Below are 23,354 nucleotides of genomic sequence, written 5' to 3' on the forward strand. Positions count from 1 at the left end.
CTCGCCACGCCACATTGCCAGGAAGAGGCAGGGTTGGGCTCCCCTCTTTCTTTTGGCCTACGAGTGTGCACTGCTGATTACTGAACCCTTTCCATGGACATCTGCCAGGACTACAATCAAGTGAGTCTTCATTTGTGAGGTTAAACAAACTTGAGAGGTGTGGGATACTACACGGAGTATCTAGAACACTAACTGAACTGTACTCTTTGATCCCTGTGTAGTTAGGTGACTACTAATTGTGTATTTTTCCTTATTGGTAGTCTAGACTTAATGAATGCTGGGTCTGAATTCTCTTTAACGGACAGATTTCATCTGAAGGGAAAATCCTAGCCTGTGCTTAAGTGTCCAGCATTTTTGTGTTCTCTAGCCACAATTTGTTACATCTTGTCGCATTCATTTTGTACAGTCTGTAAAACAATTAGCCCGTCGACCGTAAGGGAAGACATGGCTTAGAGGAAGCAGCGCATGAAAGGGTCCAGTGGGGGGGCGGCGGTGACAACCCTTGACCCATTTCTGACTAGGGCTGCCAATGTTTTGTCCAATGAAATTGCTTTAACGAAAGGAGACTCTCGTTAGAACTGACTAGTTTGTCCTCGAGCACGGCGCCATCGCACACCTCACCACAAACAGTGCAAAACGAGCTTATGCCGTCACCATTCGTTGCCATTCATTTATTTGATTAGGCTGATGGCAACCAAGATGAGGGCCCTTCCCTATTTGAGCCTCCAGTGAAAAAGAAAAGAGTTGGAGGCAGGAAAATTACTCAGCAACCGAAAAAGCAAATCGCACCACCTATCGTAGATCAAATTAATTTGGGGTTGGGATAAATTGTAAGCAGCCTCTGTTTAAAAGTAGAAGAAATTGTAAAATCGCTCCTAAGCCCTATTATTGCTAGGCTGGACAAACTAGAACTACTATTTCTTCAGGCAAATGAACGCCTCACGGTTAGTACCTCGGATGTTATGGGGCAAGTACTGGGGGACAGATTTGTCCCTTAGTGGCTGAGGGGAATGATAACAATAGCCAATCCCACAATAGGGGGTCGTTAATTAGTAAAAGTAATCCAAGAGCACACAGGGAGTTACAGCAGTCAACTAGAGATAGTACCTAGGTAGGATATGCCCACAAGAAATGACCAGTCATCCAGAAAATGGTCGGGCCCAAGTAACTGGCCCAGACACAGCCCTGCATGAATTATAAGGGGCTGTGCCTAAGCATACCAGATTGATTCATGGGAATAAGCCCACTGGCCCGAAATCTTTTAAACCAAATAGCTTGGTGGGGCCAAGAACCAAAGTTATACACCTGCATCCTGAGTCAGCCCCACTTGTGACCGTTTTAGTAGGAGTTCCTCCCTTACAGGAGAACTCCAAAGAGACAACAATGGATCTAATACACAAGGTAATACATTGGCTGGACAAATCACAAACACATGGTCAATCTTTTGCCCCCCCCCATATTATCATGGCCAGAAGAGTTGGATGGGTGCGGAAAGCCACAAAGAAAGATAGGAGTGGGGACTGTATCGTGGTTAATGTAACCCATCCTGTACACGTAAGAGCCATGTTACATGGCCAGATGAGGGCAGAGTCGTACACGGGAATACAGGTCCATCCACTTTCCTTTTTCTATCCAGAAGAGCCACTATGCCCTAGGTTTGAGGGAAACAGATACATTCGGCCCCAAGGAAGGTTATTGCAATCACAAGAAGAGGGCACCACTAGGAATCTATTAGTCCCTCTTACTAAAGGATTTGCACCATTAAGGGATCTGGATAGTTTGGATTGACAGCCAACCCCTTGTGAGACAGTGACCAGTTCAATGCCTCCTTTAATAGCACAATCAACTAGTGCATCTCAACTACCCTATGATCAAGTGTTAGATCCTTTGGTGTGTACCTTCATGACATGGAATATTGCAGGTCTGAAGGCAAAAAAAGACGATGAACAATGGTTAGCGGTAATAAAGGCGGGTCACAAGAAACATGGGACACGTCTGACTCCTTTTAATGGATGGTTTTGCCCCTTATTTTAAATCTGCATCTCAATCAGCCATAGGACGAGCAAAGGGTGGCTTTCTTACCCTTATCTCGCTCAAATTGTCATGCACCGTTAAGGTTTTGCCTAGCTCCTCTCCTCTCCTCATCTATTAGCAGTAGAATTAATCTTTCTAAGCAGTGTAACTATGGTAATTGTACATTTTTACAATTCATTTTGTAGGGATCTTGATAGTGAACACTGAAATGATCTTGAAACAGAGGCGACCGCTAATCCTGAACGACGTTTGTTGCTGGGGGTGATTTAAACATGGTATTCTCCAATGTCACTGACTGCTCTTGTCAGCGCACAACACAAGTCGGGGCTCTCTCCCAGGCTGACTTAGATCGTCTCCGGGAGCTAGAAATCACGGATATGTGGCGACACTTTCACCCACACAGCCAAGCTTATACCTACTATTCCGGGGTGCATTAAACATATGCCAGATTGGATTACTTTCTTAGCTCCATCCCATTACAAGCTATTGCGACAGGCACCGAGATCCTCACCGCATCCCTTTCCGATCACGACCCAGTCATGGCCACCTTCCAATTCCCACACGTGCGACAGCCACTGCGACATTGGCGCCTGCACGGCACACTACTACATCAGGCGTCCACGGTCACTCAAATTAAAACGGTCATCACAAACTTCCTGGCTCTGAATACCAACCCTGACATGTCCCTGGCAACACAATGGTCTGCCATCAAAGCTGTCCTACGGGGTGAATTCATCGCCATATCCGCGGCCAATAATGTAGAACGCAGTCAAAAGTGAGTTGAACTAACCAAGCGGGTGGCAAAGCTAGAACAGATGCATCAGCGCACGGTTGCTCCTAGGGCCTGGCGCCAACTCTGCGTAGAAAGGAAGCAACTCGTGGCACTGGATCAGGACAAGGCCGAATACTTGGCCCTCGGTCTTCGCCCCTCCTATTATACTGGGGGAAACAGATGCGGCCGCCTGCTGGCTAATAAACTGCGGGAAGCATGACAGCGTTGGGGAGTACAGGCTATTCGGGAGACAGGGGGTGAGCTCACATGAGAGGATGCAGCCATAGCCGAAGCTTTCCGGGACTTCTATGCAGATCTGTACTCGAGTGACTTTCTTGACGCTCTTCACAACCTTGATTACCTAAAGGCCGCACGGCTTCCTGCGCTCTCTCCAGCGCGGGCAGACTATCGTGATAGGGAGATAGGGACGGAGGAGGTTATTGCCGCAATCACCCGCCTCCGGCTTGAGAAACCTCCGGGACCTGATGGCTACTCCGCAGCTTTTTATAAAACTTTTTGCAGCCAAATTGCCCCCCTGCTAAGAAACCTCTTTAACACCTTTGAACAAACTGGGGCTATCCCCGGAGAGATGCTGGAGGCATCTATAGTAGTCATCCCTAAGCCTGGAAAGGACAAGACTCTCTGCAGCGCTTACAGACCGGTTTCCCTCCTAAATATTGACATAAAGCTCTACACGAGCATCCTGGCGTCCCGCCTAGCGCCGTACTTCCCTCAACTGGTGGAACCGGACCAAGCGGGGTTCATACCACAAAGACAGACTAGCGATAAGCACCTTATCAAAAAGGCCTCTCACACCGCAGGGGAATATATGCTACTGGCCATAGACGCAGAGAAGGCCTTTGATAGGGTGCACTGGCCTTATCTGGAGCAAGTTATGATGAAATTTGGCTTTGGGGACAAACTGCGAACGCGCATACTGAACTGTTATCGCTCACCTAATGCAACGGTTCGGGTAAATGGCCAGGCATTGTCCCGATTCCCCATAAGCAGAGGCAAGAGGCAGAGGTGTCCTCTCTCCCCCCTCCTTTTTGCGCTCTACATGGAGCCACTGCCACGCGCATTAGACAGCACCCCCTCATATCTGGGATCAAATTCGGCGGGGACATTCATACCATCAGCCTATACTCAGATGATATCCTACTTTCCCTCTCTAACCCAATCCAGGCACTGAGATCTCTTTCCATTGAACTACACGGCTTTGCACAGGCTTCAGGGTTCAAAATTAATATGGATCAGTCGACTGCCCTTGATATCTCCCTCACACCGCACACATTAGCCCAATTTCAAGAAGAACATCCGATACAGTGGTCCACCTCTACCATACCATACTTGGGAGTGCAACTGGGCACTACCATCCCCGCCACTGTCACCAGCAACTATGAGAGGCTTCGCATCCACATCCGCAAAGAACTAGATCAATGGAAACATCACACTCTGTCTTGGCTCGGCAGGATAGCGGCAACCAAGATGACCATACTTCCCCCGATCCTATACCTCTTCCAGACACTCCCCTTATGCCCTCCAGCAGGCTGGATTCAGCAAACCCAATCGGACTTAGCGCGCCTCAATTTTCAATTTTTCAATTTTGTATTTATTATGTTTTGGCTCTCAAAAGAGGGCCACATAAGACAAGAGACAACAAATACAAATATACATTTCTCAAAATAAAATGACAACTACACATTTTCCACTAAACAAGAGAATCGACGTCACATACCTCCATATTTCATCAATAAATAGCTAAAAAACATTTTAAAAAGTTAAAAATATTGAAGGAAAACATTTCATTTGGAGGAGTATATAAGGCCTGTAGAAAAGAATTCATATTAAGGATACCCAATTGCAGGCATATTGGTTTTAACCACTTCGACCGAAGTGGACGCAATGCATGGCATGTAAACAATATATGGGAACGATCCTGAACAGATATATTACAAAAATTACATCTGGGAGAAGACCCATACCATTTTGCCAAAAGAATGTTCAGGGGTAACAAATCCTGCCGTAAAAGGAACCAAAATCTCCGAATACCATGAGGTAAATTCCAGGCGACATAGGGTTGGGCAAGCTTCATAGAATATGAGTTGACAAGGAGGTCACTTCCCCTCTTTATTTGCATAGACTTTTTATCCAGCGTAAAACATAAATCCCATGACGCCTGTTTCAGAAGGGATTTTAACTGGTTAGGAGAGCTAGTAAAGAGAGTACTCTCTTCTAATTCAAGAAGTGCCACAGCCTTTCTAAAGTTCTTAACAATTTGGGAGTCCTCTTTTAAGTTACCCAACAATTCCCCCTTAAGAAGGAATCTCAAAGATCCCGTTTCTCCTCTAGCAAGGCTAGCAACCCATCGAACTAAAGCTGATAAGCCCTGCGCCCAGCTGCTACGGAGACCAAATTCCATTCTGCAGGCGGCCACAGTACAGGCTGGGTTAAGGGATGTAATAGACCTTAATAATTTTCCTTCTGCAGAAAGCCCCAATGCTTTATATCAACCAGTTCCATTCCATACAGGAGAGTTGGAGGGATTTTTGCCCTAAAAACCTCCAGTAAACAGGCAAAATGTCTTCTCCCTGTGGCGGAGTAGAGGGCACTCAGACTTTTGCCTTGGGATCTGGCTTTGCGAGAATTATTATCAATATGAGGCTTCTCACTCAAGTTAGCGGAAATTATTTTTCCTAAAAAGGTATATGTCTTAACCACCTCCAGTTTCTGACCGCCTACTGCCCAACTAAAATTCTCAGATTTAGATTTTTTCTTCCCTGTAATGCACATGATTTTACTTTTTGAGGCGTTTATCCTCATATAATGAGACTCTGCAAAAAGATGTAAAGCCTGCAGACGATTAGCCAATCCCTTGGGAGTTAGATCCAGGATAAGAATGTCGTCTGCATAAAGCAAGCAGGAAATGGGGGATCCCCCCACTACCGGGGCTATGCCAACACAAGATGAAAGGGTAGCAGGAAGATCAGCAATATACAGGGAGAAGAGTAGAGGGGCAAGAAGACAGCCTTGTTTTAATCCATTAATGGAGGGGATAACCCGCGATAAACCCGTCTCCTCCCAGTAAAACTCGGCACCAAGTGTTCGTATGTAGGGATCGCACCAGATCTAGTAGGAGAGGGGGCATGCCCAGATCAAACAATTTTCTCCACAGCAAGGGACGGTCAACTTTATCGAATGCTGTGGAGAAATCAGTAAAAGCAGCATACACTCCTCCCCCCCGAACTCTTATATATTTGTCCGTAATAACCTGAAGGGCCGTAAGGTTATCCAATGTACCATGTCCCTTACGGAAGCCAGTTTGTTCAAGGGGTAATATCTGATTCACATCAACCCAATCCGTTATTAAAGTGAGGAGACATTTGGCAAAGACTTTTCCAATGGCATCAAGGAGGGCTATCTGGCGATAATTCGTTGGATTATTCCTATTGCCGTTTTTGAATAGAGGGACCAATATACTCCCCTTCCAAGAAGAGGGTACAATTTTGCTAATGAAGCAAGATCTAAATAAAGGGAAAAGAATCTTACTCCATGAAATAGGATCCTGCTTCAATACTGAAATGGGAAGTTCATCAGGCCCCATTGCTCCAGAGGAGCGCATATCCCTAATGGCCAATTCAATGGTTTTCTCCGAGGGGGAATCAATAGGAAACTCATCTTCTTTAATAATCTCCTTACAATCTACCATTGCAATATTCCCAGCATACAGGTTGGAAATGTAGATGACCCATGATGGTTCAGCAATGGGAATGGGGAGAGAGCTGACTCTTGCTCCACAACCCTCGCCAATGAGAGACCAAAATTGTCTTACTTTGCCATAAACAGCGGCCTCCCGAAGTCTTATCCAAAGAGAGCCTTCTTTTTCTTTTCTAAGTTTCATCCTAATTCTGTTTCTCCTTCTTTTTAGCAAATATATTTTCTTATTTGTTTCGATAGTTCTGCATAAAAATTGCTCCCGCACTAATTTATTTATTTCCTTATTTAAGAGGAAAATTGGTCTGCCTCATATGGCAGGGCCGTAAACCCAGATTCAAGCACGACATAACAATTTTTCCACCAGAGTGGGGTGGATTTGGGGTCCCCGACTTACAACTATACTTTTATGCCTCACAGCTCTGCTACTCAGTGGAATGGAGCCGTCTCGAATCCGAGAAGCATTGGTTGTTTCAGGACCAAGCAGTGGCCGGCACGCCCCTGCAGGGTGTCCCTTTCCTTCAAAAAGCACATAGACCACCTAACCTCTATGCCTCTTACATTACGAGCACCACGATGGAAGCCTGGGGTCGCACTGCCACTGCTCACGAGCTGACGTCGTTCCCCTCCCCACTCACGCCACTTTTGAACAACCCAGAGTTCCACCCGGGTACAGTTACAAAGGCCTTTGCACACTGGCGTCCCACTACTTGCAGAGCACTGGGTCATCTTTTTGACCTCGAAGGAGTCATTCCATTCCCACGGCTTCGGACGGATTACGGTATTCCTGAAACGGAGAGGTTGTCCTATTTGCAGCTCAGACACTGGGCTCTCCAACCATAAGTTAAGCCTGGTAATCGGCGCTTATTGACCACATATGAGAAGTGGCTGTCACCCGAACTACAGACAAAAAACTCATCTCCGACCTCTACAAGCACTTATTGCTCACCACCATATACACGTATAAGGCAGGGCAGGCACGATGGGAGAGGGAATTAGGCCGCACTCAACTCACAAAGAATGGGACAGTATCCATTACAGGGCTCGGCATTTAGCGTACCACACAGTACTTACCGAGACACTGACCAAGGTGGTAACCTATTGGTACTACACGCCGGAACGTCTCCATCAATTCGACTCCCGTCAGAGCGCCTTGTGATGGAGAGGCTGCGGGGAAGTGGGTACACTGGAACATCTCTTGTGGAGCTGTGATCGCATCCAATCATACTGGTTCCAAATCTTAGACAAAATAGATTCTCACCTTGACACGCAGCTTCCACGCTTCCCAGCCTACATCCTCTTAGGCCTACCCAACCCACTAATGTACCCAGCTAAGTCCCGAAGAGGACGACTGATCGCAATCGCCCTAGGGGCGGCTACTCGGAACATACTCGCACACTGGCGGTCTCCCCAACCCCCACCACATTCCGGATGGCTCCAGAGACTATGGATGGTGCTGGAGATGGAGAAACTGACTCTCCCTCTGGCAGGTAGGGGGTCCGAGTTCCCTGAGCTATGGCACCCTTTCCTAACGTTGCTCATAACAGAGTTCAGGGAGATGACCTGCCCTAGATACCGACGACTATTGCGCCTGGCTGACATGCAAATTCCACAGGTGAGCTCTTCGCGCAAGACTCGTAGACCGCGATGAACATCGCTGTGCCTCACATTTCCCTATTTCCCTGTCTACTGTATTTGGTCTGGTGGACGGGAAGGGGGGGCTGTTGGGTTTCCCCTTTCTTTTGGCGTACTGCCTCTCTTTGCACTATTTGCTCTAACAGACCTGCTCCACGCATTTACTAGAGTAATAACGCTTACTTGTCTGTTTTACGACGATTCTGAGAGCCTTGAAAGATTCATAGAGGACCTTGCACAGGAGCGACTTGCTCCCTACGAAACAATTATAATGGGGAATGTTAATATACACCGTTGCAAATTAAAATGTTTGTTAGATAGGGAGATTTATGAAGACGTACCACCAGTGGCCCATTTCAAACCTACCATCAAAGGCACCCGGCTAGAAAGTTTATTAGCAAGTTAGAATTTATACTGTCTAGAGCCTGGGGAGAAAGCAGAGATGATACCATCGTTCTTTGGGAGAGGGAGCGGTTCAACTATAGATTATGTTGTAATATCAGCCCCCCTTTACCAACAAATACGGGAAGTCAGGGCGACTCAAACCGGTTTTAGTGACCATAATTCCATCATTGCTGGATCCAAAGGTCTAATGGTCTTTCAGGGTGCAGAGTTAAAAACCTTCGCAAATGGGGACTTTCGACCTACGGACCAGAATCGGAAAATAAGATGGGAGAAAATTGCCCCGAGCTCTTTTTAGTAGAGTTATACACTGAGGGAAAAGAGGATATTGAGAAATGCCTCAATGAACATAGCGAGCCTACAGAAGTATTAGAGGCTTATGACAAGTTAAGAAAGCTAACTGGTAAAAAGTTAACAGGTAAAAAGATGTTGGCAGGTACAAAGGAGATCAAGTGGTTTAATGCCGATTGCTCTAAAGCACACAAAGCCCTTATGGTTGCATTAAAAAGTCTACCTAGAGATCCCGAGCTGATTAAAAGCCGAAGGAAAGCATATGATATGGCTTTAAACCTAAGGAAGGCTGCTTTAAGGTATCAGGCATGGGAGGAACTAATACAGGCGAGTGCACAAGCTGATAGTGCAAAAGTTTAGCAGGTAGTAAATAGCTCCTTTTTTAACCTCTTCAGTGCGGCGCAAATTCCTGCGCTGTGCTGAACGTTCTATTGGGCTTGTGGACTCATGACGGAACGGTTCCGTCATGAGCACAGGCCAACCGACGCTCATGACGGAACCGTTCCGTCATGAGCACAGAAGGGGTTAAAGATAATTACACCACAAGAACAGAGTGCGTAATTCCAGCCGACCGGTGGGTTAGTCACTATGAACAGATATATGCAGAGGTTGACACAGAACAAACAGGCCCCTTTTGGGTACCGAGTGTTGTACCACTCGCTCTTGGGTTTGATATAAAAGAGGTTCAGAAAGCGATTGAGGGGATGTCTCCACTAAAAGCGCCCAGTACCGATGGGATACCAGTGGTTCTCTATAAATCAGACCCGGGTACATGGGTGAAAATCCTAACTGAGGTATTCAACACGGCCACAAGGGTACGTCAATCACGCTCAAGGTCAACGGCGGTGATTTTGCCAATTTTTTAAAAAGGTGTTAGGGACGATCCTGCCTGTTATCGTCCAATTTCCTTGTTGGACTCTTCAGCAAAAATAATGGGCAAAATAATTTTAGATTGTTTAAGCATTTGGCTGGAAGAAAAGGATGTGTTGTCCGATCTATAATTTGGCTTTCGCAAGGGCAGGGGTACAGAGGAGCAATGTTTGAACCTACTCATGATCACTAACGAATATACCCTAGCCAAAATAGGGCATATATTTTTGGCCTTTATGTATTTAACGTCTGCTTTCATTGCGAATCGCAAATTGAGAATATCTTCCCATTCATTCCTATGGGCCTCTAGGCCCATAGGAATGAATGGGGAGGTATTCCTTAATTGCGACTCGCAATTTGCGACTCGCAATTAAGGAATATTAAGAAATTGCAATTTTTTTTAGCGATTTCTTGATGCATTGCATTTTGGGATTCCTTAATTGCGATTCCTTATTTTTCGCAATTAAGGAATCGCAAAAAGCAATATTGATGCATGTGCCTGACAGGCCGGCTCCATTTTATAGAGTGATTTTGCATCAAGGAACCTCGAGGTTAGACTTGAAGACTGTATCACCCTATAAATGGACATAAGATGAAATTCTTTTATATCAGAGTTTAGCGACTGTTTGGAGGTGGCAGAACATGACTCCTCAGGTGAAAACCACATATCGCTCCTTCTGATTTGGCGGAAGGTCTTCCGAATGTAGGATAGCCAAGGGATTTTCCCTGCCCCTAGAATACACATAACTGATTTTAATTCCTCTCTATAATTGGCCAGCTCAGAGGTGCACCATAGCCGTTGCCAATAAAGTAGTGGACGAGAGGCAATCACTTCAGCGATAGGGAGAATACCTAGGTCCATCCGTAGAGGGATTAGGGGGGTACTATTAGGGAGAGCCAATAGTTGTCTCAAAAAGTTATTCTCAGTTGTGCTCAATCCTTTAGTATGGGAATGAGAATGGCCCCAAAGCTCCGCACCATACAGGGAGGCACCCGTAAATGAATTTTAAAAACCTACATGCGGACTTTTTATGATTATAAGTAAGAGTAAGATAGGGCAAAGATGCTCGATTAACAGCTCCTTTCCCTGTCGATAAAGGGGTTAGGCAGGGCTGTGTGCTCACGCCGACCCTCTTTTCACTCTTCCTTAATGGACTAAATGATGATTTACTCTTGGCGAAGGATTTGGATTCCCCGAAAATAGCATCACGTAAATATCCCGCATTGATGTTTGCGGATGATACCCTGCTCCTCTCAAAGTCACCGATGGGGATCCAGCGAGTTCTAAGGGAATTCACCCAGTTCTGTAAAAGGAGAAAACTTCTAGTCAATATCAGTAAAACAAAATACATGGTTTTTAATGTTAAACCTACCACTTACCCGCACCCAGTAATGGACGATATTCCGCTAGAGCGAGTTCATATCTTTGAATATCTGGGTCTAACCCTGAACGACAAGATGGCCTGGGGCCCGCAAATTGATAAATCGAATCTGAAGCTTACACAGGCAATAAGGGGATTACGGAAAGTGCAGAAGGGCTGTGCACTGAAGGCGATTGGCCCTCCCCTGGAAATCTATAAAGTGCAAGCACACTCGGCTTCCATGTATGGGGCGGAACTTTGGAGGCATAGCAAATCAAATATATTGACCCTCAAGGACAATAAGTTCATTAGAAGCATTGCGGCTCTCCCAACAAATACCCCACTGGTCCCCCTCAGGATGGACCTGGGTATCCTCCCAGTAGTGGACCTAATCGAGAGCCGACCCCTATTATATTGGCGTCGGCTATGGAGTACAATCGAGTTAAGACACTACAGGGAGGAACTCAAGACATTACTACTGCTACCAGGGGCCGTGGGTAGGATACCATGGCTGTCCTTCCTGAGGGATTCGTTCCGAGCTATTGGCAGGGAGGATTTATGGGGCTCTGCGGAGGAGTCATGCTCAGCTACCCCCAAAAAAACTCTAGCCAAAGAATTTAGAGATTTCAAACTGGCTAGTTTAATTCAAGTGACTAGTGCTACAAGCTTGACGTATGGGTTTTTTAATTTTAAAGCACATTATCAAATTAAACAGGTTTTAGACTCAATACATCCTTCCTCCATAAGGAGGTTATTTCTTCAATTTAGATATGGGACACTCCCATTGTTCGCAATAACTAATAAGTGGTCAGATGAGGCCTGCTATCTTTGCCCTGGATGCCGTATGGCGGAGGAAACAGAAACCCATGTACTTTTCTTCTGCAAGGTCCAAATGGATCATACAATTGTGTAGAAACTTGGGTATTAGGGATTACTTTGTCCTTGTTAGAATTTTAAAATCTGATACAGACCCAGTGTACATGGTTGTAACTTCCAAATTCCTCCAGTCAATGTGGTTGAAACGAAGGTACCTCCTGGAAATTGATATTTAGTGAACTGTGATAGTTTTATTTAGTTATAATCATTCTGGGGTGTTTTAACCAAACTGCTTAAAATGTTTAATAATTTTCTTAAACTTTTTATCTTAACTTATATTTTTAAAACTTGATACAAAATCAAAATTATTTTATTATCTGAATACTCTGGGAACTTTGTGCATCCTTATATTTGCCAATGCCTATGTCACCACCGGATATTAGGTTATACCATGTATGGAAATGGAGAGTTGATTGTTATTAATCTTTGTGCTTTTATGACTGTAATAGTCGCAATAAAGTTATTATGATGATTATAAGTTCTGGAATTTTAAATCAACCCTTTTGGTCTTTTGTTAATAATCTGTATTATTGCTTTCTTTATTGCAGATTCAAATTTAATGGTATTCACTGGTCCCTAACTGTACCTAAAGGTTTCGCAAAGTTAGGTACCCTGCAACCGATTGCCTGCAATAATTTTTCTGACCAAGATCTGCTGCACTTTATGTTTTTTTTGTGTGGTTTTTATACTGAGCTGTGAGGTAAATATATTCAACCACTTTTTAGAGATTGCTATTTCGCCCAAGTAAGACCAGCACTGATCTATTTACAAAGGCGTTCTTCTCCAATCATTTGTTATGGGGTTGCAAGTTTCTTATCAGGGGCAATTTGTAAGAGGAAAAATCTGGTTTAATAACTGTCATGACTTGGGCCTATCTGAATACGTTTCTTTTAATACTAATGTATTTTAACTGTGCTTTTAATTATATCTGTGGTGTAGTTTCAAATGTAAAATGTATGTGTTCTATCATGGAAAATGTACTTTTATGGCCAGAGCTTGGCCGAATAAAGCTTTATTGATTTTATTTGAGGTACTGAGGCTGCGCAGAGAGTGCACATCCTGAAGGCACTGGAGTAGGGTGCCACTCGTCTGACACACTGTTTTTGACCCCGCAGACAGGCGATAGGGAGAACTTTGCTGCCTTGTGACTGTACGGGAGCATGGTTGGCTCTCCAAAGGGAGCCGAGATGATGAGTCCGGAACACGCTTGCTAAGGTATTGTGAGAGCTGCGTGGGACACGTAGTGGCTGCAGCAAGGTGCTGTCTTCACAGATTTTCTCAAGGACATGTAAAGAACACTGAGCGGGTATTTTCTCCCGGGGTCCCCTTTGGGGGAAGGAGTGGAGGTGCAGAACATTTTAGTCAGCTCCTGCAGGTACCATTTAAGTTTACTTTCTCCCTCTCTCTCTCTAGACTCCAGCACTTGGCTCACGAGTTGACACACAAGAAGTGATTGGCTGGGGACAGACTGCCAGGAATCAGGGCCAGTTGCACGTATCTACTCACTCTCCTTATTCTAGGGTGGTTTCGATATTGGTGGCAGCCTGGATGCCCTTCAAATTAAGTTCTTTGGAGGCTTATGTGGAGGGGCATTATCTCCTTCTGTATAGCGAGTTGGATGGGAAAGAAGTAGGCATAATGAATGTCTATTCCCCTATTTCAGATGATAATGTTTTATGTTACAAGACTCAGAGTCCTCTTACTATATATGCTGACATTGTGATCATATGGGAGGGCGATTTCAATTCCACAACGGAACAGTTCCTTGATAAGAATCCACCAAAACAGGGTACCAATCAGGGAATGATAGAAACATTGAGAGAATCACAAAGCATATGAGATGGACAGACATATGGAGAGCGTCTGATCCAGCAGCTACAGAACAATCCTGTCATTCACGGACTCATGATACCTATAGTCTACTATATCATATTTTAATTTCGAAGCTGGCAGCCCAAGCAGTGCAATTGGTTTAATACATAGGTAGATTCCTGTGAGATCACTCTCCATAAATGGTGGATTATGTATTGGGGAGAGTGGCAGAAGCTCAACTTACTTGAAGGCTTCCAGTGGCAACTGTTGAAGACCCTCCTTGTCTGGCAGCTTGGGAACAGCAATTGGGGAATACTTTAAGACAACTGGGGCACTACAGGCTCCAGGGACAATGATTGGGATGCAAAGAAAGCAGTGCTGCAAGGACAATGTTAATTTTTCATGCATGGGGTTAGAAGAGATAAGAGGGCAACTGGGAATTGAAAGAAAAGGAACAGAAATCGGCAGAGGTATAAAGATTGTCTACCTTCCACGGGTATGCATCCAAGGTGCAAGGAGGACTCTGGGAGACACATGGGGCAGAATGGATAAGTTCACATTGCAAGAGCATTGTCAATGACTACACACAGGGAGGGATACGACAACTAAGTAGCTGGCCTGGATTCTGTGCAGAAGTCACAAGCCCCCCTTATTCTGGTGTTACATAAACCAGACGCGACAGTGGCCATAACACAGGTAACAATGAATAGGACATTGGGTGCCCACTTACAAACCATTTACTGTAGTATGGTTTCGGGTTCTCCTGCAGATTTGGCAGGCTATTTTAAATAACAGTGATATTTCTCAGATTAGCAAGCACTCTTCAGAAGGAACCAGGGGCCAGATATACGACCTGTTTTTCCATGCACAAATGGGTTTGCGAACCTGTTTGCGCATGCAAAACTATCATGGGCCATGTACAAAGCCTATTTAGCGAGTCACAATTTATTTGCGACTCGCTGAATATGTTTTGCGACTTGCTTGGAAGGGGCGTTCCCTTCCAAATAGCGAGTCTCAAAACTATGTACTAATGTTTTGCCACAGCAACTGTGGTCGCAAAACACTCGCAATTACCACCTACTTCAAGTAGGTGGTAATGCATTTGCAAATGGAAAGGTGTCCCCAGGGGACCACTTCCCCATTGCAAATGCATGCAAACATATTCTGTAAGGGCAGGCAGTGGTCCCAGGGACCTCTGCCTGCCCTTAAAAAAATTAAACGAAAACGTTTCAATTTTTTTTTTAAATGCATCCTGTTTTCCTTAAAGGAAAACGGGCTGCATTTTTTTTAAAACTGCTTTATTCCAAAGCAGTCCTAGACATGGTGGTCTGCTGAGCCCAGCAGGCCACCATCCCTGGGAGGGCCTGTCTTTCCCAATGAGCCTCACAATTTAAGACGCCATTAGGAATTGCAAACAGTTTTAAACATACTGTTGTACATTTTATTTTGCGCCTCGCAATTTGCGACTTGCAATTAGTCGAAAATTGCGAGCCGCAAAAAAAAAGGTCGTACATCTGGCCTCAGATGAGGAAATGACCCTAGAAGAACTGAAGGAAGCTGTCAGAGAGTGAGTCAAACGTATGATGTTAAAACCCGGGGGTGACTCAATGGATCCCTGGATCATGATTAACTGAAGGTACTAAAATCTAAAGTAGTGTATTAGCCACCAGAATGAGACAAGTGGCTGGTGATCTGGTTCATGAAGATTAGTGTGGTTTTATTCCTGGCCTCAGTATGGCGATGAATATAAGAAGACTGACGCATGTTCTGCACTCTGTAATAGGAAGAGCGGAGACGATTGAATTAGTGTTGAGGGCTTGGAAAATGCTTTCAGCACACTCAAATGGGACTACTTAAAGGAAATTCTTAAACATATGCAATTATGGGCCAGATATACAACCCTTTTTTGCTCTCGCAAACAGGAGAGCGGCCCATTTGTGACCCCAAAAAAGGGTAATGGCATGTACAGACGCTACTTTGCGAGTCACTGACTCACAAAATAGCGTTTGCGACTCTCGCTATTAGGAAGGGGTGTCCCTTCCTAATAGCGAGACTCAATGCCATGTACTATTGTTTTGTAACCGCATTTGAGGCAGCAAAACGCTCGCAGTTTACCACCTACTTCAAGTAGGTGGTAAACCACTCCCCTTTGTGAGAAAATATTTTTTAAGAGCAGGCACCGGTCCCAGGGACCACTGCCTGACCTTAAAATCTGAAACTGAAAAGTTTCATGTTTCTATTTTAAATGCATCCAGTTTTCCTTTAAGGAAAACAGGATACATTTGAAGGAAAAAACTGCTTTAGACATGGTGGTCTGCTGACCCCAGAATGCCACCATTCCTAGGAGTTGTAGCCGTTCCCAATGGAGTCACAAATTCCGCTTGCCTCATGAATATTGATGAGCATTTAATTTGCGACCCCATTGGGAATCGCTAACAGTATTTGTGACACTGTTGCACATTGCATTTTGCGAGTCGCAAAGCAACGCAATTTGCGGGTCGCAAAATGTAAGAGTCGTACATCGGGCCGTAGGTCTGATCTTTAGCAGATGGGTGAGCCCATTTTATGCAAACCTATGGTACGGGTGAAAAATGACAGACTGGTGTCAGAAGGCTTGGAGGTGGGATAGGGGTCTCAACAAGGGTGCCCTCTCAATCAACTTTTATTTGTGCTGAATCTCGAGCCACAGGCTATTAAGCTTCAAATGGAGCTAAGAGAATGAGGGATCAAGGTTGGGGATGTTACAAATCTAGTCTTCCTTTTATGCAGATGACACACTGTTTTGCGGCTTCCTAGGAAATCTGTAGCCCTACTACTGAGGTGCCTTGAGAGGTTTATGTAGGTCTCTGGTCTACAAACGAATTAGCAGAAGAGTTTTCTTTTTCCAATACTCCAATGGAGAGGACGCCCGATTTGAGATTATTGCTGGGAAGTATATAAGTTTCAGTACTTGGACATACAGGATAAGCAGTACATGTCTGGCTGAGTACTTTTTGCATGAAAACGTTGACAGCGTCCGTCTAGAGCCACCTCTGCAGCGCAAACTATTTTAAACAATGCTTTTCATCATACAAGTTTGCGGTGTGATAGCTTGATCGTCCTTAGCCACCTCGTGCTGACTCCCAGACTTTGACATTTTTTTATTTTTTTTGCTTTACATTTTTAATTTTTACTGCGGTGTGTGGTTGCTTTCCTTGCTGCTTGCTCGCGATCTTCAAAGCGGTTGACTCATGATGCAACATGCGCAGGACCACGGCGCAGCCTTCCCCGTAGCCTCATGGTACCTAGCAAAGGGATTGGTGTTCTGCACATAATATTAGTGATGCACTGAAGAACAGGTTGTCCAGCAACGACACATGCATATGCGCTAGCATCAGGTCCTGCAGGACAGGAAGTGTATGAGCACCTTCCGGGTTTGTCTGATGGTAATACCTCTGGTCTAAATGAATTGGAAATATGCATGAAAAAACTGTACTTGCATTATCCTTCTAGGATAAGTACGGATAGAACACTATCACTTTGGAAAGCGCATGCAGAAAACAGGTGAATCTATTGAGGGGCTTATAACATTGTTAAGAAAGTTAGCATTTACTTAAAATGTTGGCTCTTTATGTGAGGAGTGAGTAAGAGACCAGTTCATGCTGGGTTGTGCCTCTGACAAAGGAAGGGAATCTTTATGACAAAGGGACAACCCTTCACTGAGTGAAGTTTTGACTATCGCTAAGACCTTAGAGCACTCCATGGCGTGTGTGGACCCACTGAAAAAGGATTCTGCAAAACAAGAGGAGGGTAATGGAGACGTTAGGAGTGTGAGGGCCTGAGGGGATCCAAAAAGATGGTTCAATGAAGTTTGATAATAAAAAGCAACTTTGTTGTTTTTGTTGTGACAGTGCTTCACATTTAGCCAAATAAAGGACTATTCAGGATGGAAAGCTACATGCAAAAGCTGCAGTAGGAAAGGTCATTTCTTAACAAATTGTAAATCAAATGGAGATAAAAAGAGAAGTGGATACAAGCAGGAGGAGGACTGTGACATCATCATCCTGCATGTGAAGTACAAATGCAAAGATGGACCCATGGAAGAGGTGCAAATAGACGGAGCAAAGGGTAAAATGGTAGTTGAGTCAGGGGTCAAGATCACTCTTATTTCTAAATTGTTTTATGAAAGAGAATTAAAAGGAAAGATAAAGCTATTAAAGCCTGACATATGTCCTAGGGGTTATGGGGAAAACCTATCAAACTTCTAGGTTATTTTGTGGGTGAAGTTGAGTTTCAAGGGAGGTTTACATCAGGCAAGGTATACACATCCATTAGAGGGGATTCTCTTACTGGCTGGATACATCAGAGAGAGTGTAGGGTGTACCTTGACTCTAATGAATCTCCTGCAGTAGTGTTGGGGGAGATAATTGGAGAAGTTAAGACTGGTGTCTCACCAAAAATTTAGAGGTCTAGGAGAGATTCCACAGGTTTGGAAGTGAGACCGAATTTTGTGAAGTTGAATGCGAAAAGAAGCAAATGTTTTCAGAACAGATTTGGGATGTTTGAAGCATTACACGCATTTCTTTAAAATGATGCCAATGTTATTTGGGCCAGGAATGAGTTAATGACTGCAACACTGCAGCCCTCATCCTACTAGACCTCTCCGCAGCCCTCGACACCGTCTCACATCGCACTCTCGCAGCCAGACTCCACGACGCCGGGATACGAGGAACCGCCCTCAACTGGATCCAATCCTTTCTCTCCGGCAGAACCCAGAGGGTCAGACTCCCTCTCTTCCTCTCCGAACCCCCAGAGATCAACTGCTGAGTATCCCAAGGATCGTCGCTCAGCCCCACACTCTTCAACATCTACATGGCTCCCCTCTCCGCCATCGTCAGACAGCATGGGCTCAGCATAGTATCATACGCCGACAACACCCAGCTCATCCTCTCCCTCACGAAGAACCCTGAGGACACCAGACTCTGCTTCCAGGAAGGAATGAAGAACGTTGCAGCCTGGATGACAAATAGCAGCCTGAAGCTCAACTCGGAGAAGACTGAGGTCCTCGTCCCCGGACCCTCCACCCCCACCTCCACCTGGGATAACACTTGGTGGCCCTCCGGAGTCCACCCACCCCTAAAGACCACGCACGGAACCTCGACATCATCCTTGACTCCTCCCTCTCCATGACTTGCCAGATCAATTCTGTCGCCTCCAACATTTTCAACTGTCTCCGCATCCTCCGCGAGACCTTCAAATGGATACCCCCCAAATGCAGGAAAACCGTCAGCCACACACTCATAACCAGCAGACTGGACTACGGCAACACCCTCTATGCCAGAATCAACAGAAGCCTCTAACACAAGCTCTTAACCATCCAGAACACCGCAGCCAGACTCGTCCTCTGTACCCCACCACACAAACACATGGCCCAACACCTATGAGACCTCCACTGGCTCCCCGTCGAGAAGAGAGTTACCTTCAATCTACTAACCCACGCCTACAAATCCCTCCACAACATCGGACCCAAATACCTCAATGAGAGAGTCTCCTTTCACTTACCCAAAAGGAACCTCTGCTCCGCCGACCTCGCCCTGGCAGAGACCCCCTGCATCCGCAGAAACAGAGCAGATGGAAGAGCCTTCTTCTACGTCGCAGCCAAGGCCTGGAACAAGTTCCCAGTCAACATCAGATGCCCCCCTACCCTGCACACCTTCAGTAAGAACCTCAAGACCTGGCTCTTCGACTGACCGGAGCTGCACTCCCCCTGCCTCCCCCCCCAGCACCTTGAGACCCTCACAGGTGAGTAGCGCACTTTATAAAAACCCTGATTGGTTGAATTAGTGAGATGCCATCTCCTACCAACAAGGATGAATTGGTGAAGTTCCTGGGAATGGTACTATGGAAAATTTATAGCAAACTTTGCTGAGAAGAGTAAATCCATGAGAGTTCTGCTCAAAAAAAGAGGTGGAATTTTCATGGAAGAATGCGTGCGAAAAATAGTTTAAGCGTTGAAGGCAGTCTTGAGGGAAGAAGCTAGTTTGTCAAGTTTTGAGCCGGGTCAGGAGACGGTGCTGGTAACAGATGTCAGTTCAAAGTGCTTAGGAGCGGTCCTAATACAGGTAATTAATGGGCTGGAAAGAACTAGTTTATCTAAATCCAGAAGTTTAAGAGGTGCTGAAAATTCCCTTGAGAAAAGTTTTCACGTCAGAAGGAATTGATACTATTTCCACCAGAATTTGCAAGTGGGTCATCGCATTGCAGGAATTTGAGTACAAGGTGATTTATGTTCCTAGGTCTGAGAATAATTTGGCTAATTCTGCCAATCCATCAAAACTTATTTTCAAAGTATTAAAGGACCTGATGGCGAAGAGGGTAACTGCAGTGGAAATATGCTCGGACTCACATTGTGAGGGTTTGGCCTCTTTCTTCCATGAAAAAGTGCAAGCCATCTATCGCACTTTTCCAACGGGTTCCCTGATGCTAGAGCAGGTTGGTCGCACCTTAGGTGAGGGGGAATGTCTTTCTATCTTACCCCCCTTATCTCTGGAGGTGTTTGACTCTCTCAGCTCCAAAATCAAGTCTGGATCTCCGGCAGACCCACTGAAACCGGCCCAACTCAAGACCCTGGTGCCGGTTTGCCGTACCCGGTGCTGTCCTTGATCAACCTGTCCCTCCCTTCTGGAGTGGTTCCCGTCAGATGGAAGCAGGCAGTAGTCACACCAATTCTGAAGAAGGCGACCCTTGACCCCCTTAAACCTGAAAGCTACCGCCCTATCTCCCTTCTCCCTTGGGCCACGAAAATAGCGGAGGCCCATGTGAATGCCACTCTTACAGACCATCTTGGTAGGCTTAACATTCTCGACCCTACCCAGAACGGGTTCCGTGCGGGTCACAGCACGGAGACGGCCCTTCTCTCGATGGTCGAGCATCTGCGTTCCGTGCTTGATTCCGGTCGGACGGCGGCACTATTGTTATTAGATCTCAGTGCCGCCTTCGACACGGTCTCGCACGGGATTCTGATTCGTCGTCTTGAGGAGGTGGGCGTTTCTGGCTCCGCCTTGCACTGGTTTCGATCCTTCCTTACGGATAGTTCATTCCAGGTGGCGATCCCGTCCGGTAAGTCGTCATCCTACCCGTTAGACCAGGGAGTCCCACAGGGGTCATCACTGAGTCCCACCCTTTTCAATCTGTATGTGAGACCGTTGGCTGCGGTCGTCAAGCGGTGGGGCCTGACCATGGTCTCTTACGCAGATGACACGCAGCTGGCGGTCACACTGAGTGGGGACTCAGACCTGGAGGCTCCCAGGTTCTGTGATGGTCTGCGGGAAGTGGCTAACTGGATGAATTCCAACTGTCTCCAGTTAAACACCAAGAAGACGGAGATTATGGTGGTTGGTAAACAGGTGGCTTTGTGGGGTGACAAATGGTGGCCTTCGGAGTTGGGTGTGACTCCCCTCCCAGCGGCAGAGATAAAAAACCTGGGGGTGTGGCTTGATCCTTCTCTGAGTTTCATCTGTCATACCAAGAAGGTGGCGGCTTCTTGCTATGGCATCATCAGAGGACTTCGACCCATCCTCAAATTCTAAGATGCACCCACAAGACAGCTGGTGGTCCAAGCATCAGTGCTGTCCAGGCTGGACTATGCCAGCTCCCTACTGGCGGGGGTTAACCAGTCAGAATTTCTGCGGCTCCAGCGGGTTCAAAACGCTGCGGCCCGACTGGTGACAGGTCTGCCTAGGCGGTGCTCGGTGTCCAATGCCCTGCGCTCTCTCCACTGGCTCCCTGTGCAGCAGAGGATTAGATTCAAGGTTCTCTGCCTTGCATTTAAAATCCTCAAGGGTACTTCCCCACAAATCTTGGAGAAACTGCTGATCCCCTATGTCCCCTCTCGCACTCTTAGATCGCTAGGCCAGAACTTAGCAGTGGTCCCGCGTTTTAAGTTGAGCAGAATTGGTGGCCGCTCCTTTCGAGTCCTGGCAGCGAGCTGGTGGAATTCTCTTCCTCCACAAATCCGGGCCATCGATGAGCTCCTTCAGTTTAGACGGGCTACCAAGACCTTTTTATTTGTTTAGCTCATCTGTTGTGTCTCTTCTCCTTTCTGCCCGCTTTTAATGCTGTGTTGTGTTTACCTTCTCAAAGCGCCAGGACGCCCCTTTGCTGGGGCAGCTGTGCACGGTACAAATAAAAATAACATAACATAACATAACATAACATAACATTGTGTCTCTCGCTTGTGTAAAGAGGCTGACCGTTGGGAAGAAGGAGATACTTTTGGTGGTGAACTCTACCAGGAGGAGCTTAAGGTGTGAGATTATTTGTGGAGCCATACTAGAAGGGGAGTTGGTGGAAGAATTAGAGAAGGACCAAGAGTTGCAGCACGGGATTGAATTAGTGTCCTGTGGCTGGTCAAGGATGCTGGGTTGTGATCAGGTAATGAGGAGCTACTGGGAGGTGAGAGATGAGTTATTGGTCAGAGATGGTCTTCTTTTAAAGGTAATAAGTTGATTCCTCCATTTATTTTGAGAGGTTGTGCAATTTCGTTAGCACATGAGAGTAATCTCGGAATTTCTAAGACTAAAATGAGAATCCGGTCAGATTTCTGGTGAGACACACACACTTGCAGTTTTCTTGGACGTATACGAAAAAAAAAAGCTTTTGCAGACGTTTAGGAAGCCAAAGACTGACAATGTTTTGTTTAAATGAACACTGAAGATATACTGTACACAAGTGTGAAACATCATGGCTTACCAATTTCCACGTGATTGTTAAGGCATTCTTAATGATGGAACACAATTTTAGTACCAACAGTTCATACGAGATATAATGAGAAATTTCCACTTTGTGCTTTTGCCCTGAAAAAGAGTATCACTTATTGCTGAGATGTTTTCCTGCTTGTCCTGGAGGTGCCTTCCTGTGGGTTGCTTTTCACATCCTGACGAAATGGAGTTTCCACAGTAGAGAACACCAAGCTTTTACAAACTTTAAAAGTTACTTTTAGTTGGAGGATAGCTTATCTGACTCCAGAATCAGAAAGCCTCTTCAAGACAAAAGATCAAGGTATCTTCCCAAAACAACTGTGTGCACTTTCTCGCAGTGCAATTGTTCAATTGTACGTTTTATTTTTTTTTAGTTAAACAAGTGATTGTTGTCTTTTGTTTTGCAAGAAAATCCCTAGAGATTATTTCCGCCACCAACACCAGCGAAAATTATTATAGCAAGTATTTACATTCTAGTGAATAGTGTCTGCCAACATGGTAAAGTGATCGATCAACTAATAAGTGTTCACGCTTTGACACTGGCCCTTGGATGGTACACTGAAAGATGAAATACCCAATGCGCTCGAGCATTGCTGGCTCTATCTGCTCGTGCCTTAATAGCCTCCTCTTCTCATCGAACATCATCTCCTCTGAAGTTGATGTTGGGGTCAAGATATTTTGCTTCTGTCCATCTACTCTCTGGCTTTTTAGAAGTTTACCTTTACCTTTAATGCTGATACCTGAAGAACGAAGTAGATTAAAAACCGTTGTCTTGTCTCCCTACAAAAAGGGATTAGTCCTTATTTCTGTCTCCAATAACCTCATCCCCCATCCGTCTTGGTGCCTTCA

General features: G+C 45.5%; 1 protein-coding gene across 8 annotated transcripts in view; it reads right to left on the reverse strand.

Moving 5' to 3' along the window:
* Nucleotides 1-23,354, reverse strand: part of RELB (RELB proto-oncogene, NF-kB subunit) — a 708,968-nt gene that overhangs the window by 584,043 nt on the left and 101,571 nt on the right. The gene's annotated exons all lie outside the window — the stretch shown is intronic.

This window comes from Lissotriton helveticus, chromosome 9 (genome assembly GCF_964261635.1).
Source record: "Lissotriton helveticus chromosome 9, aLisHel1.1, whole genome shotgun sequence".
Classification (NCBI taxonomy): Eukaryota; Metazoa; Chordata; class Amphibia; order Caudata; family Salamandridae; genus Lissotriton; species Lissotriton helveticus.